We start from the raw sequence: 17740 nt of genomic DNA on the forward strand, positions 1-17740 counted from the left end.
AGGCTGAGGCAGGCAGATCACCTGAGGTCAGAAGTTTGACACCAGCCTAGCCAACATGGTGTTTTGGTTGTTTTCTTTTCCAAATGGGGGGACAGGGGACCTGAATCTATCCCATAAGACTCCATTGCCATATACAATAAATAGAGACAACAAAGGGTGTTGGGCAAAAACATCATGGGGATACTGTGATATAAAAATCCAGACTCTCACAAACTCTATAGGTCATGTGACCAGCTTCCACCAAAAATTAAACTGCAAGAATCAGGTTAACCCATATATTTAAAAAAGATTTAAGAGACGCATCAGCCAATTATATATTGACCTATGTGAGTCCTGATCCAAACATAAAATAGACAGTAAACAAAACAGAAATATTTATAAGATTGTTGGAAATTTAAATACTCATTGAATAAGGTATGATTTAAGGAATGATTATCAATTATTTTAAGGACTGATAATGGTATTATGGTTATATTTTTAAAAGAGTCTTTCTTGAATGGAGTGAACACAGGAGGCAAAGCTTGCAGTGAGCTGAGATCGCGCCACTGCACTCCAGCCTGGGCGACAGAGCGAGACTCTGTCTCAAAAAAAAAAAAGGAGAATCCTTCTCTTTCCAAGATAATAAAATATTTATGGATGAAATGATATGATGTCTGCCTCTGTAATGGAACATCTCATTACAGGAAACATTGGTGTAAACACCAATGCATCCTGCCTATTCCAACAAAAACGCAGTTGAAGTCTCAGACTGAGTGTCACCCATACCTGTGCTAATCTTGGATTTGCTCTCCACAGTGGTCATGGCAGGGGCAGATGCTGAAGATGCCACAGATGGGCAGGTGCTTTTCTTTCCTTTAACACCATTAGTCACCGTTATCCCTCCGGCCATTCCAGCTAAAAGGTCATCACTGCTCTTGGTCTAGAAGCAACAGAAAATAAAAGCAAATTTACTAGATGAAGCAAGATTAAATATTTTGAGACTCAACAATGCTCTTGACTTTTTTTTTTTTTTTTTTTTTTTTTTTTTTTTTTTTTTTTTTTTTGAGACGGAGTCTCGCTCTGTCGCCCAGGCTGGAGTGCAGTGGCTGGATCTTAGCTCACTGCAAGCTCCGCCTCCGGGGTTCACGCCATTCTCCTGCCTCAGCCTCCGGAGTAGCTGGGACTACAGGCGCCCGTCACCACGACCGGATAATTTTTGTATTTTTAGTAGAGACGGGGTTTCACCGTGTTAGCCAGGATGGTCTCGATCTCCTGACCTCATGATCCACCACCTCGGCCTCCCAAAGTGCTGGGATTATAGGCGTGAGACACCACGCCCTGCCAGCTCTTGATTTTTTTTTTTTTTTTTTTTTTTGCCAGTTATACATTTATAGATGAATATCCCCTGGCTTTAAATAGGTATGTACATACAATATGAACAAACTTTAAAAAAATACAAACCCTTGGATCACATGGGGGCTTCTGGGAATCCCCGTATCCTTCCCCTCACCCAAGGGCAGTGGGCATGAATCTACTTTTTAAAAATGATTAATTTTGGCCATCCTTGCAGAAAAGAGCCTAAAATTGGGTGATTACCCACAAAGTGAAAGTCGAGGGAAAATTCCGTTTCCACTCTCTCAACTCTATGCGGTAACCTCCTATCATTAGGGCTACATGCTTTCTTGTTCTGTCTTTTAAATATTGTATCAGGGTAAAGGAGAGGGCTCCCTCCTGAGATGGGTCAAGAAAGAAGATAGACTTGTGGCTTTAAAAGGGTGAGAAAAAGTCTCATCTGCCCTTAAAAGCAAATGGCAAGACAAAGGCATAGAGACCCCAGGGAAATACCCAGTTCCCACACCTAAAGGGATATACTGTCCAGCCCAGGTCCAGGCCCTAGGTTCTTTACTCTAGCTACCCCCTATTTCTTCGATGTTTTCAAAAGACAAGATTCAGGCTGGGCGCGGTGGCTCATGCCTGTAATCCAGCACTTTGGGAGGCCGGGACGGGTGGATCACCTGAGCTCAGGAGTTTGAGACCAGCCTGGGCAACATGGTGAAACCCCGTGTCCACTAAAAATCCAAAAAAAAAATTAGTTGAGTCAGGTGTGGTGGTGCGTGCCTGTAATCCCAGCTACTCAGGAGGCCGAGATGGGAGAATTGCTTGAACCCAGGAGACAGAGGTTGCAGTAAGCCAAGATCACACCACTGCACCCCAGCTGGGCAACAGAGCGAGACTCCGTCTAAACAACAACAACAAAAATTCAGTTCCTAGGTGTTGGGGGAGGAGGGAGAAATCACACTCCATCCTGCGCTGTACACAGTGCCTTTCCACTCCCTGACATTGCTGTGAGGAAAGAGAAGGGGCCTTCAACGTTGGAAGGGCCTCCTCACTTTCTTCCGCCGCTTCGGTTTGATTTCTCCCTTCGGTACTGTGCGGTTGGGCTTAGAGGCTGCAGTGGCTCCAGGGGCAGGCTGAGGAGCTGCAAAGAAGTTCCCACTGGGCGTCTGCCCTGGGGGTACTTGAAAGATCCGACTCAAGAAATCCTGAAGATCAGCAGGAAGGGCGTCCGGGGTAGCTCTCTGCCGCCCTCTGGTGCCTGGAATCCGAGAACCAAATGAGAGATGTGAGGGGACTCTGTGGGTCTGGGGAGATAACTACACGCTGGCCTCCAGCCCACCGTGTGTTGTCATACACCTTTCCATCCATCAGTGCAAAGTAGGTGATCTTGAAGCCCAACAAGCTTGACTCTGCCCAAAAGTCTCCTTCCTCAGCGGGACGCAGCCTATTACACGCAGCATAGTATCTGACACTCTTAGGTTCCTGGTCCACCTCAAACCTCCTATGCTTTCCTTGGCATCCGCCACACATCAAAGTATTCACTGCCTCCTTGAGGTCATCTTGCAGCTTGGACAGAAACTCATTTACTGACCGGCTCAGCTCATTCTCTGCCGTTCATTTCATCTCATATTCCTTTCGCTTTTCAGCGTTGCTGACAATGTCCCAAGCTGCGCACAAAACCTCAAAGGCCTCCTCAGCCCGGGGGTGATGATTTTTGTCGGGATGAACCATCACTGACAGTTGTCTATAGGCCTTCTTCAGTTCAGCGTCTGATGCTGTGGCCTTAACCCCCAGTACATGGAGAGTGTTTAGCTCATCCTCAGGAACCCCAGCCAAGGTCAAGAGTCAAGCCACTTCCTCTTCAGGCCGGCAGTAGCGCCCAGTAATTACAGGTGCATTCCCCCGCCTATTAGTATTCTGCTTGACCCAAGGCAACACCAGCCAACCCCACTGAATTATTCTTTTTTTTTTTTTTTTTTTTTTTTTTTTTTTTTGAGACGGAATCTGGCTCTGTTGCCCAGGCTGGAGAGTAGTGGTGAAATCTTGGCTCACTGCAAGCTCCACCTCCCGGATTCACGCCATTCTCCTGCCTCAGCCTCCGGAGTAGTTGGGACTACAGGCGCCCACCACCATGCCCAGCTAATTTTTTGTATTTTTAGTAGAGACGGGGTTTCACTGTGTTAGTCAGGATGGTCTGGATCTCCTGACCTCGTGATCCACCCACCTCGGCCTCCCAAAGTGCTGGGATTACAGGCGTGAGCCACTGCACCTGGCCAGCTCTTGATTTTTATACTGAGTTCAAGAGTCCTATTACCAAACCTTTCTGACAGGCAGTAAGCAGCACACCATACTGTGCTATACAGAAATAAAACTTTATAGGTTTGTAAACTATCACGTACTTCTTTTTATTTTTATTTTTAGATGGAGTCTGGCTGTCACCCAGCCTGGAGTGCAGTGGCGCAATCTCTGCTTACTGCTATCTCCGCCTCCTCAGTTCATGCGATTCTTCTGCCTCAGCCTCCAAGTAGCTGGGATTACAGGCATGCGCCACCACACCTGGCTAATTTTTGTATTTTTAGTAGAGACAGGGTTTCACCATATTGGCCAGGTTGGTCTTGAACTCCTGACCTTGTGATCTGCCTGCCTCTGCCTCCCAAAGTGCTGGGATTATAGGCATGAGCCACTGTGGCTGGCCAAATCACGTACTTCTTTTTAAAGTAATAAAATCATACATGTAATCAAAGACTTCATGGAAGCCTGCTATGTGTCCACACATGCTGGATTCAGATGATGGGGGCTAGCACATAAGCTATCTTGGGAAAATCCTATAATGCCACAGGAAGTGTCATCTTGCAATTTCTAGAAAGAAATATCATTGATAGTCAAATAATCTGCATTGCTCTAAAGTGATTCCATGATGAGGCCAGTATCTAAAAGAATTTATTCTGGGCCAGGCATGGTGACTCATGCTTGTAATCCCAGCACTTTGGGAGGCCAAGGTGGGTGGATCACGAGGTCAGGAGATCGAGACCATCCTGGCTAACAAGGTGAAACCCCGTCTCTACTAAAAATACAAAAAATTATCCGGGCGTGGTGGCAGGTGCCTGTAGTCCCAGCTACTCGGGAGGCTGAGGCAGGAGAATGGCGTGAACCCAGGAGGCGGAGATTGCAGTGAGCCAAGATCACACCACTGCACTCCAGCCTGGGTGACAGAGCGAGACTCCATCTTAAAAAGAAAAAATAATAATAATAATTTATTCTGAAATTTATGTTTTTTACCATATAATTCTATACTAGTCAAATTTTAGTCAACATTGAAAGGAGGTATTTTCTAAATCATGCATAATATATTAATAAAAAACTAGAGACTTTACAGTTTGAGCAAGGGTTAAGCTGTGTAAATGATCGTATTTGAGAAAGACCATCTGCAATATTTATATTTTATAAAGACAATTTTAAAAATATGAGCTTTAAAAAATATAGATAATAAATTGGCTGTAAATTTATTATTCTAAAAAGTAGTGAAGAAATGTTTTCACTTCCACTAGAAATGAAGGGAACACAGAGGAGTTAAAGATCTGTGGGGGGAAAAAAGAAAAACTACTTTTTAACAAAAGAACCCAAAAGTTTTCTCTCTTTGGCATGAGTTAGCCAATCGATTTACACTGTCTTCTATCTGGAACCGTGCCCTTTCTCCGATAATCATACTGAATTCATTGCTACAAATTAAAGAGTTTATAAATAACTAATCTCTAAAGTCTCTTCCAGTTCTAAGTGTCAGTGACTCCACATGGAGCATATTTCTGTTATTCAATTATGAAAGTTCTGATATAGTACCATTAGGTTAAGAAGAGGCAGAAAATTTGGGGCACAGTGGCTCATGCCTGTAATCTTAGCATTTTGGGAGGCGCCGAGGTGAATCACTTGAGCCCAGGAGTTCAACACCAGCCTGGACAACATTAGGGAGACTCGGTCTCTACAAAAAATTTAAAAACTAATTACCTGAGCAAAGTGGCACATGCCTGTAGTCCCAGCTACTGGGAAGGTTGAAATGAGAGGATCACTTGAGCCCAGGAGGTCAAAGCTTCTCTGAGCTGCGATCACACCACTGTACTCCAGCCTGGGCAACAGAGTGAGACCCTGTCCCCACCACCCCTGAAAAAAAGAGGCAGAAAAAGGAATCAATATTTTCAATGAATTAAACAGAATTCAACTCTGGTAGTTTAGGGCTGTCACATTATGAAATCTAGAATGTATAAAAATAGAGGGAGACACTGCACTAATTTCATTAATTTCAAGGACTGTTCATATTCTTTTTTTTTTTTCCAGATGGAGTTTCACTCTTGTTGCCCAGGCTGGAGTGCAGTGGCGCAATCTCAGCTCACTGCAACCTCCACCTCCCGGGTTCAAGCGATCCTCCTGCCTCAGCCTCCCAAGTAGCTGGGATTACAGGCATGCACCACCACACCCAGCTAATTTTTGTATTTTTAGTAGAGATGGGGTTGGTTTCAGTGTGTTGGCCAGACTGGTCTGGAACTCCTGACCTCAGGTGACCCACCCACCTCAGCCTCCCAAAGTGCTGGGATTACAGGCGTGAGCTACCATGCCTGGCCTGTTCATATTCTTTAAGACTTGTTTCTATTCACAAAAACTGGCCATCAACTATGATGTCAAAAAGTCACACAATGAAAGTCATACCACTTTCCTGCCAATTTGTCCCTCCTCTGTTAGCCAGTAAATAAACTCGACACATTCTTATATTTTCAATCTACTTTTATATCCTGCTAATAAAAGTAAAGTTGTCTTTGAACTAATCTTTCTTCCTCCGTAAGTTAAATATTCTTTCATTTGATAATAATTACATTGAAAACCATGCTACATTGTCATGTCAACGTGGATGACTCATCACACTTCTCTGGTTACAATTTGCCTTTGGGTAAGGACAAAGTTAAATATACACAAGGCGCCAAATCACAAACTTTGCACTTGTAATAATTCAGACAGTGCAGCACGGCACAAGAATAAACTAGTGAAACAGAGTCCGTAAAGAAGCTGCATATTTATAGACACTTGATTTATAAACAAAGCAGCAATGCAGAAAACAAGAGTCTTCCAGCAAATGGTGCTAGGCCAAGTGTATACACAAAGGGGGCAAAAATAAATGCTGAGACCTGTTTCACACCATATCAAACATAAAGTCCAAGGTTTTGTAACTATGATTTTAAATCCGAAATTGTAAAACAAAGACTTGATCGATGTGACTACATACAAAATAAAATCTTAAAAATAAAATATGCTTGTAATTAAAAAAAGTGAAAATGTTTTGCATGACCAAAAAACCATCATAAACAGAATTTAAAAACATAAAAACTGTGAAAGTATATTTACAATATCTCACAGATAAATGGTTAAGGTCCCTAGTACATACAAAATGCTTTAAAATCAAGGGGAAAAAGACCAAAAGAAGACAGAAAAATGAGCAAAATGAATGAATCACACAATCAATTTACACACACACAGACACAGAAAATGATGATCAACCTAATGCATCATGAGAGAAATGCAAATTAAGCAGCACTTGTCACTTAACAGATTGGTAAACACGCTCTTTTGGGAAGAATATGGGGAAACAGGCACTCTCCTTAGTTGCTGATGGGATGCACCTTGACACAGCCTTATGAAAGGAATCATGCAATATCTAACAAAGCTACACATGTATTTACCTTCTGCCCAGCAACTTCACTTCTAGGAATTTAACCTGAAGATACACCTCCAATAATACAAAAATACATATGCACAAGGCTAATTATTCATTGCAGCATTGTTTTTCGTTGTACAATACTGGTACACCTTAAATGCCTATATACACAGGAAAGCATATGCAATACACTTTAGTGAATACAATGAGGTATTAAACAGCAATAAAAAATAAGAAAGACTGCTACAAATTGCTGTGGAGAGATATTTCCAGAGTAAAATAAGTGAAAAGATTGACAGAATGCAAAAGAATATATTTTGCCACCTTTTGTGTAAAAAAGGGTAAGTAAAAAATATATGTGCATTTGCTCATTTACGCAAAAGGAAACATGAGAAGAATAAATAAAAGCTAAATTGCCCGTTAACCTCTGGGGTGGGTGGGAACCACATAAGAGGGAACGGGGGAGGGGAGGGGCGCTTTTCAGAATATATCTTCTCATAGCGTTCTGACCTGTGGAGCCATGTTAGTGTTTCCTATGCTGAAAATAAGCAAATAAATAAAATTTAAATAAAGATAGGAGAAGCCTAAAACGGAATAGGATAGGAACAAGCAGACTAACTGTATTTCAAATGAACAGCATAACCCGAGTATTTTTTCAACACAGTAGTATTTTGCCCATAAATCCTCAAACTCTCAAGACAAAGACAAACAAAGTGTATGCAAATATTGAGCTTCAGTTGACACATTTGTTTTTCACAGTGGTACGGGTAATTCTAAAACCATTATCTGTACATTCACAGTGGTATTGGTAATTCTAAAACCATTATCTGTACATTCACAGTGGTATGGGTAATTCTAAAACCATTATCTGTACATTCACAGTGGTATGGGTAATTCTAAAACCATTATCTGTACATTCTAGGGTGGAGAAAATAAGTAAATACAGGTGGTGGAAACCAGGTGTTTCAGTGTTGGATAAACGGATTACAATTATAGGATGTGGAAAGGCTGTTAGGAACCTTTTAAGTCAATGGAATTGGAAGTATCAGTGTGAACTCATACATTTTAATATAGAGAGAAACAGGTACAGAAATTGATATGTGTGTGTGTGTATGTGTGTGTGTGTCTGTGTGAGTGTGTGTCCTCTTTGAGGAAATGGCTGATTCTAGGGCTGGGGACTGAAAAGGTACAAAACTTACTATGCCAGAAATGAAGGAAGTGCTCAAAGAGTAATAGGAACATGTCAAAAGGACACAGGAACCAGCCTGACCGGTCTCCCAGTGGCCAAATCAGGGATAATCTGGGCATAAAACTAAATGATCCTAACAATTTATACCACACTGAGTAAGAATCTATGAATTCACAATAATATAAATGAATACATAAACCAGGGAAAGTAAAAACTCTTCCTCGCAGCAAAATGCCAACTAATACACATAGAAGGAATGATGGAATTAGAAAATTACCATGTGGCAAAATCGCAGTACTAACTGATTTGGCAAAGAACTAGCCAAAAAAAAAAAAAAAAAAGGCCGGGCGCGGTGGCTCAAGCCTGTAATCCCAGCACTTTGGGAGGCCGAGACGGCGGATCACGAGGTCAGGAGATCGAGACCATCCTGGCTAACACGGTGAAACCCCGTCTCTACTAAAAAATACAAAAAAACTAGCCGGGCGAGGTGGCGGGCGCCTGTAGTCCCAGCTACTCAGGAGGCTGAGGCAGGAGAATGGCGTGAACCCGGGAGGCGGAGCTTGCAGTGAGCTGAGATCTGGCCACAGCACTCCAGCCTGGGTGGCAGAGCGAGACTCCGTCTCAAAAAAAAAAAAAAAAAAAAAAAAAAAAAAAAGCTAAAATCAGGGTGAAAAGTCCGGTGAAAAAGAGGATAGATATATGTACAGAGTTTCAAAGTATCTCTGACAAGCTACTGACTTATTAATTACAAGAGGGAACACAGAAACCTGACAGTGGAGAAACCTAGCCAAAGGAAGTTAACATCCCCCACAATGGAAAAGATGGAAGCCGTGTGTTTCCATACACTTCTGTGGTATTCCTGCCTAAAATGCATAACCCAAATCTAATCACAAGGAAATATTACCAAACCCAAATCTGGAGGGCAGTCTATCAAATAACTGCCTTTCACTCTTTAGAAATGTCAAAGTGATAAAAAACAGAGTGAGAAACTATCCTAAATTTAAAGAGGATGAGGAGCATAACAACTAAATGCAATACATAATCCTGGATTGGATCCTGGGCCAGAAAACGGATTTCTTTTTTCTCTTTTGCTATATCTGAAATTAGCACAATTGGCGAAATTTAATGAAAGGCTATACATTAGATACTAGCATCCTATCAATGTTAATTTCCTGATTTTGCAATTTACTATGGTTATAAAAAAGAATGTTCTTGTTTTTCTGGAAATACACACTAAAATATTCAGCAGTAGAGAAGCATTATGTCTACAGTTCATGCTCAAACAGCTCCCCCCCAAAAAAAACTATGTGTGTAGACATGTGTATATACAGTGAAGTGATAATCATGACAGGTTAACATGTGAGGAATCTTAGACTGTACTAGAATTCTTTGTACTAGTCCTTCAACTTTCTGTAAGCCTAAAATTATTTCAAAATAAAAAGCTTTTACATAATTATTTCCAGACAGATTGAGGATCTAAATATGAAATTTAGAAAAACACTTAAAAAAAAGTAGGGGTCAGGCATGGTGGCTCATGCCTATAATCCCAAGGCTTCGGGAGGGTGAGGCAGAAGGATCTCCTGCGATCGGGAGATTGAGACCAGCCTGGGCAACATGATGAGACCTTGTTCCTACAAAAAGAAAAAGAAAAAAATATAGGAAATTATTTCACTCGACCTGGGGATGGGTTAAGATTTCTTAAAATACACGCACACACACACACACACACGAACACACATACACAGACACATATACCCCATAAAGAAAAGATTAATTGGCTGGGCATGGTGGCGCACGCCTGTAATCCCAGCACTTTGGGAGGTGGAGGCGGGCGGATCACAAGGACAGGAGATCAAGACCAGCCTGGCCAATATGGTGAAACCCCGTCTCTACTAAAAAAAAGATACAAAAATAAGCCGGGTGTGGTGGTGTGAGCCTGTAATCCCAGCTACTCGGGAGGCTAAGGCAGGAGAATCGTTTGAACCCAGGAGGCGGAGGTTACAGTGAGCTGAGATCGCACCATTGCACTCCAGCCTGGGTGACAAGAGCGAAACTCTGTCTCAAAAAAAAAAAAAAAAAATCATTCAGTCATAGAAAGGAGTGAAGTACTAACACATGCCTCATGGAAGAACCTCAAAAATACGGTACGTGAAAGACACCTGTGACAAAAGACCACAAATGGCTCCTGTTACATGAAATGTGTGGGACAGACAAACATATGGTGGCTGCCAAGGCCGTGAGGTGGTGAGAATATTCTAAAATTTATTGTGATGATGGTTACACAACTCTGTGCGTATATTAAAAACCACTGAACTGTCCAACTTGGCGAATTGTATGGCGTGCAAGTTATAAAAAAAAAAAAACACAACTAAATCCTAGAAACCCAACTTTCAGGAGATAACTTTATAAGGTATCATCTGTGGTAGCCCCAGAAGCTGTTGATGTCTTAATCTCTGGAATCTATGAACATGTTTATTTACATGGCAAGAGAGTTTGCAGACGTGATGAAGAATTTTAAGGAGAGGAAGATGATCCTGAATTGTCCAGGTGGACCCAATCTAATCACACAAGGCCTTAAAAGCAGATAACCTATGGTCAGAGTGATGCAATGCGATGACTTGACCAGTTGTCCTTGGCTTTGAAGATGGAGGAAGGGGCTGCAAGCCACGAAACATGGTTGCCTCTATAAGCTGGAAAAGGCAAGGAAATAGATTCTCCCCTAAAACCTTGAGAAAAGGACACAGCTCTGCTGACACCTTGATTTTAGTCCAGTAAGAGCCATGTTGGACTTCTAACCAACACAACTCTAAGATGAAAAATACGTGTTGTTTTAGCTACTACATTTGTGGTAATTTCAATAGTAATAGAAAACCAATACACTATAGTATAAATTATTTGTTTTATACAGAAAAGAAAATGAATCTAATGGATCTTTTTTTTTTTTTTTTTGTATTTTTTAGTAGAGACGGGGTTTCACCGTGTTAGCCAGGATGGTCTCGATCTCCTGACCTCGTGATCCACCCGTCTCAGCCTCCCAAAGTGCTGGGATTACAGGTTTGAGCCACCGCGCCCGGCCTTTTTTAAATGTTAATAAAAATTAGATCCTGAAATTTTTTCACTTGCTATTAATTCTCATATTTTACATGCTTCTTTGTTAGTATTTCCTACATCATAATCATGTCTGCAAATAGAATTTTCGTTCTTTCTTTTTTTTTTTTTTTTGAGTCGGAGTCTCGCTCTGTCACCCAGGCTGGAGTGCAGTGGCGTGATCTCGGCTCACTGCAAGCTCTGCCTCCCGGGTTCACGTCTTTCTTCTGCCTCAGCCTCCCAAGTAACTGGGACTACAGGCGCCCACCACCACACCTGGCTAATTTTTTGTATTTTTAGTAGAGATGGGTTTCACTGTGTTAGCCAGGATGGTCTCGATCTCCTGACCTTGTGATCTGCCCACCTCGGCCTCCCAAAGTGCTGGGATTACAGGCATGAGCCACCACACCTGGCCTAGAATTGTATTTCTTTCTTTCTAAGTATTATACCTCTTATCTCTCTTTCTGCCTTTCTGCCCTGACTAGAACTTTATTTTTTAGTTTTTTGTAGAGATGGGTGTCTCACTATGTTGCCCAGGTGAGTCTTGAACTCTTTGCCTCAAGGGATCCTCCTGCCTCAGTCTCCCAATAGAGCTTTACACTGAATAGAAGTGAGGAGAGCAGGGTCTTATCTATTTCCTCGTCTCTGAAAGAAAGCTTTAGATAAGTCACCGTTAAGCTTAATGTCCACCATAAATATTATTTTGTGTAGATGCCCTTTGTCATCTTTTTAAAAGTCCCTTTATTCCCAGTTTGTTAGAAATTTATTGTGTGGGATTTTTTTTGGAAACTAATAAACAGGTGTTGAATTTTATCAAATGCTTTTGTTCATCACTTTGATTAGATCACATTTTTTCCTCCATTTTGAGAACTTACTCTGAAGGACTTTAATTCATTGAAATGTTTTGAGATTGCATGTGGCCAATTTTGATGAATATACTGTGGCCAATTACAAGGAATGTGCAGGCCGGGCACAGTGGCTCGCGCCTGCAATCCCAGCACTTTGGGAGGCTGAGATGGGCAGATCACCTGAGATCGAGAGTTTGAGACCAGCCTGACCAACATGGAGAAACCCTGTCTCTGCTGAAAATACAAAATTAGCCAAGTGCGGTGGCGATTCCTGTAATCCCAGATGCTCAGGAGGCTGAGGCAGGAGAATTGCTTGAATCCAGGAGGCGGAGGTTGTGGTGAGTCGAGATTATGCCACTGCACTACAGCCTGGGTGACAGAGCAGGACTCCATCTCAAAAAAAAAAAAAAAAAAAGGAATGTGCAATTTGCTGTTGTCTGGTGCAGTGTTTTATGTATCAGTCAGGACAAAGTAGTTAATAGCATTACTTACATGTTCTATAACTCTATTAAATTTCATTTGCTTTTTCTACTCACTAATGAGAGAAGTGTGTTAAAATTTCCAAATATGCCTATTTCGCCTTTTAGTTCTATCAGTTTCCCTTTATATTCTCTGGGGCTGTATTTCTAGATACATATGAATTTGTGATGTGCTGTAAGTGCCTTTAAAGTTTTACTGGGCAGTGTGAAGTCTTCCAATGCTGTTTTCTAAGAGTGCCTTGGCTATTGTTATTGTTTTGATCCTTTGTCATTATGGACAATCTCTATCTCTAGTAATATTTCTTTCTGAGAAATGATGCTTTGAAATTAGTATAGCTCTGCCAGCAGTCCTTCGGTTAGTGCTCACATAGTACATCTTTTCCAACTCTTTTACTTTCAGTCTTTCCATTTAAAGTGGGTCTCAAAATCACGGTTGGGTCTATTGTTTTTAATCTGAAAATCTTTGTCTTTTAACTGGAATATTCAGCCTATTTACCTATAATGTGATTTGTACATATTTGGGTTCACATCTATTACTATAGCCTTAGTTCTTTGTTCCTTGTCTCTCCTTTCCTGCTTCATTTTGGATGAATCAAGTATTAATATTCCATTTATCTTCTATTAGCCTCTTATTTTCCATTCTTTTATTACTTTGTTCAATAATATGTGATTTTAAATATTATAGTAGCCACATTGAAAAAGTTAAAAATATATATTAATGTGTCTTATTTAATAAAATATATTAAAAATACAATCATTTCAGCTGGGTGCGGTGGCTCACGCCTGTAATCCCAGCACTTTGGGAGGCAGATCACGAGGTCAGGCGATTGAGGCCATCCTGGCTAACACGGTGAAACCTCATGTCTACTAAAAATACAAAAAAAATTAGCCAGGCGTGGTGGCGGGCACCTGTAGTCCCAGCTACTCGGGAAGCTGAGGAGGAGAATGGCGTGAACCTGTGAGGCATAGCTTGCAGTGAGCTGAGATCGTGCCACTGCACTGCAGCCTGGGTGACAAAGCGAGACTCTGTCTCCAAAAAAAAAAAAAAGATCATTTCAACATGTAATCAGTATTTTTTAAATGAAGTATTGTACATTCTTTTTTTTCTATACTAAGTCTTCTAGGTGTTCAAAATCTGGTGTTTATTTTATAATCAAAGCACATTTCAATTCAGAATAGCCACATTATAGTTCTCAATAACTCCATGCAGCCGACGTCAACTGTAGCAGAGTGTAGCCCTGACAATGTGCAGCCCTTCACTTATTCAGAGTCTATGACAAATTAATTTCCTAACCTTCTGAACAATTCAAGGACCTTGCAACACCTTAATTACATTTACTATCCCCCTCCTAACTTCTGAACCATTTTATCTTAAATTTTCAACCTACATGTATCTTTAAATAAGACATTTTTATTACACTGCAGTCAAAAGTCATATATATTTACCTTCACATTTCCTCTTCCACTGTTCTTTATTCCTTCCTGAAATTTTGTTTCCCTATGGGATTATTTTCTTTCTGCTACAAGAACTTCCTTTGTCTTTCAGAATGGGCCTGCTGGTGACAAATCCTCTTTTTGTTATCTATTGAGAAATCAGCTGCCAATCTTATTATTCCTCTTAACCTAATATCTTTTTTCTCTAGCAAGTAAAGATTTTTTTCACTGTCCTTGACTTTTAGCACTTTATGATGACACTCCGAGCCCTCTCTTTTCTCTTAGTATAACCCAACTGTATGTGTCTTAACCCTTCTGTTATGTCCCTTGTCTCCATTACACAATGCTTTTTTCAGCCTTTCATTTCTCAGTGCTTCACTGTGGATATTTCTTACTGATCAATCCTCTAATTCACAAATCTTTTCTGTATTGAGTGGTTGTGAAACACATGTATGGGAGTTCCTAACTCAAGCTAATGTATTTTTTAGCTCTAAAATTGTCATTTGGCCAGGCGCAGTGGCCCATGCCTGTAATCCCAGTACTTTGGGAGGACCAGGTAGGTGGATCAGTGAGGTCAGAAGTTCGAGACCAGCCTGGCCAACATGGCGAAACCCCGTTTCTACTAAAAATACAAAAAAAACAAAAACAAAAAATTAGCTGGATCTTGTGGCAGGTGCCTGTAATCCCAGCTACTCAGGAGCCTGAGGCAGGAGAATCACTTGAACCCGAGAGGTGGAGGTTGCAGTGAGCTGAGATTGCAGCATTGCACTCCAGCCTGGGCAACAAGAGTGAAACTCCATCTCAAAAAATAAAAAATAAATAAAACAAAATAAAATAAAATTGTTGTTTGATTCTATTTTATAGATTCCAGTTCTCTGGTAAAACTCTCCATCTCTTCATCTGTTTCCTTAAACTCATAAATCAGTTATTTTAAAAGCCGATCTAAGAGTTCCAATATCTGGATCACCTCAAGTTCTTTTCCTGTTACTCATTCTTTCTCTTGATTTTCATTCACTTGATCCTGCTTATGGGCATGCCTGGCATTTTTATTAATTAATTAATTAATTATAGAGACAGGGTCTCACTATGTTGGCCAGGTTGGTCTTGAACTCTTGGCCTCCAGTAATCCTCCTACCTTGGCCTCCCAAAGTGCTAGGATTACAGGCATGAGCCCTGTGCCTGGCCATGCCTAGTATTTTGATGGAATGCAGGATACTATGTTTCAAAGAGTATAGGGGCTAAGTTTCTTCTAGCAGGTAACTAGAATAAGGACTGATCACCTCATCCAATCAAAGTTTTGAAGCTGGATTTCAAGCAGATAACTTCTGATCAACCTTTATTTGTAGGACATAATTCTTTTGCAGTCTCAACCGAAGGCCTGGAATATTTCCCATTGTCATTTCTCTTTGGCTGGCCTTGAAATCTAATTTTTTGTCTACCTACTCCTGTGAGAACAAAAGCTGTGCTTAAGTTTTTTAGGTTTTGGTAATAATTTTCTACTGAATTTCTCCTTCTGAATTTGAAAAATACCTGGACAGCAAAAGCTAAGTCAGATGTTGAGTTTAATACCCTCTTTCTCTCTATTTTCCCAAAGAGATGGTGTCTCACTCTGTTGCCCAGGCTGGAGTGCAGTGGTGTGATCAATGCACACTGTAACCTCGAACTGCTGGGCTCAAGCAATCCTCCTGCCTCAGCCTCCTGAGTAGCTGGGACTACAGGCATGTGCCACCATGTTGGCTGAGTTCATTACTCTTGAGGTTGTCTTTTTCCTGGGATCTTGAACCCTCAAATCTTGCCTGCCTTAGAATCCCTCAATTCAAATTTTACTCCCACTACTCAGTGATTCCAAAACAAACTCTGGACCACTGCTTTGTCTGGCCTCTACCCTATGTGTAGAGTTGGCCACCACCCTAAGGGAAAAAAGCAGGGGTAAATATGGCTCAACTCAATAGGATTTTTCTCTACAATTTTGGCTCCTGCCAAATTTGACCTGGCTGCCTTGGATAGTCCCCAGTGCCTTCAAAGATATTTATTTTTGTATTTTAAACAGTTTTTACAGTAGTCTCATCAGAGATTTGGTCTGATACTCTGTTGTAACCAGAAACAAAAGTTTTACTTTACTGAGTTTTAATTACTGATGTATTTTTTGCTGACTAGTCTATAAACTTCCTGAGAATAGAAACTATTTTTATTCCCTAACTTCTACTTAAACACTCAGCACACTACCTGACACAGAGGTTACTCGTTGATGAATTATTAACTTTTATATTAGGAAAAAAGCTTAGAATGCAAGTAAAGCATAACACATAAATATGTGCCTGCTAAACCATTCCGGCCCATTAATTCTTTTAATTCCACTCATCTCCAGAAAGAAACAGCCAATCTTTTCTTCTGTGGCCCACATATGAATGAAGTACATCCCCTAATAAAACTGCATTCTCAGTGTTAATCTGAGATTAAATTACCTCAGAGAGTAGTACTAACAGCTTTTGTTCATTTATTAAAACTATTTTGTACTAGATTAAGTGATTTCATTAGTCTTTAGATTTAACCAATCCATTTCTAGGTCTAGAGTTTTATCAGGAAACAATGAGATTTTTCATTCAAAACAAAGCTCTCTCAGCTGAACCTTCAGAGGCATCTTGATCACATTCAGTTACGGTTTTCCAGAGCAAGAAAACGATAACACAACCAAAGCTCATAGATAGAGAATCTAAAACCAAAGAAAAGTTTACTGAATGTATAAACATTTTCTCTATTCCGGTTAGTTATTCTTGTATTATCAGTCTTGTACCACCAACCCCTAAATACAACAGCTAGAAAAATTAAAAGTGGTTGTCTCTGGACAGCGAAATTTTAGAGGTAAGGAAACGGAACTGGATTACCACTTCTCATGATAAGCATGTAAAAATTATAAGAGTTAGTTCCATATTTAAATTAAAAACATAATTGTGTATAAGCAGAGGCACTGATTTTTTAAGAAGAGAAAAAAAGGCAGATCCAACCCTTAGAGCAATAGTGCTGAAAGCTGGTTACATAATGCCCTGGACTCACAAGACAGCCTCGAGGCAGCCATTTATCCTTGTGGGGGTTTCAGTCCCAGATCTGTAAACCTGATGATAAACCAGAATGCCAAGACGTTTTCAACACGAATATTCTACTATTCTAAAGCTTCAATGGATTATAAAGGGCACAAGTTAAAAGAGAAAAATGTATTTGTTAAATAAAAGCTAAACTCATAAAGGCTTGCTTTGTAATGGATGCTTAATGAAATTACAGTGATCAGCACAGTAATTTTAGGGTGACTCTTAAGAGAGTTAATGAAAGATGATATGGGTATTAGGGAATCTATCTCCGTTATTAGACGGCTTCTTCATAAAGCATGCGCGTTCCAAGCATCAGTGACCCATCTGGGGCCTCTGGGAGCAGTATGTGCTAAGTGTCACGTAACAGCTTCTGCTCTCATAAACCAGTCAAGTGTCACAACCTGCTCTTTCCTGCAGACTGTGAGTAGTCAGAGACAAGAGGACTGAACCAAAACTGCCGGCTCCAAAGGATGGGCATGATCGTCCATTTATAGCTAGACAGGGAAAGGGCGCTGGCACTTCTTAAATGATTCTTGACAAATTAAGAGCGCTATTAGATATGGCTTTCAGTTTTAAAAGATTATACATTTCAGACCAGGTGC

General features: G+C 40.7%; 1 pseudogene; it reads right to left on the bottom strand.

Moving 5' to 3' along the window:
* Positions 1-2345: 2345 nt before the first annotated feature.
* Positions 2346-3273, bottom strand: LOC115892964 (annotated as a pseudogene).
* Between the last annotated feature and the right edge of the window lie 14467 nt (positions 3274-17740).

This window comes from Rhinopithecus roxellana, chromosome 13, assembly GCF_007565055.1.
Source record: "Rhinopithecus roxellana isolate Shanxi Qingling chromosome 13, ASM756505v1, whole genome shotgun sequence".
Taxonomy (NCBI): domain Eukaryota; kingdom Metazoa; phylum Chordata; class Mammalia; order Primates; family Cercopithecidae; genus Rhinopithecus; species Rhinopithecus roxellana.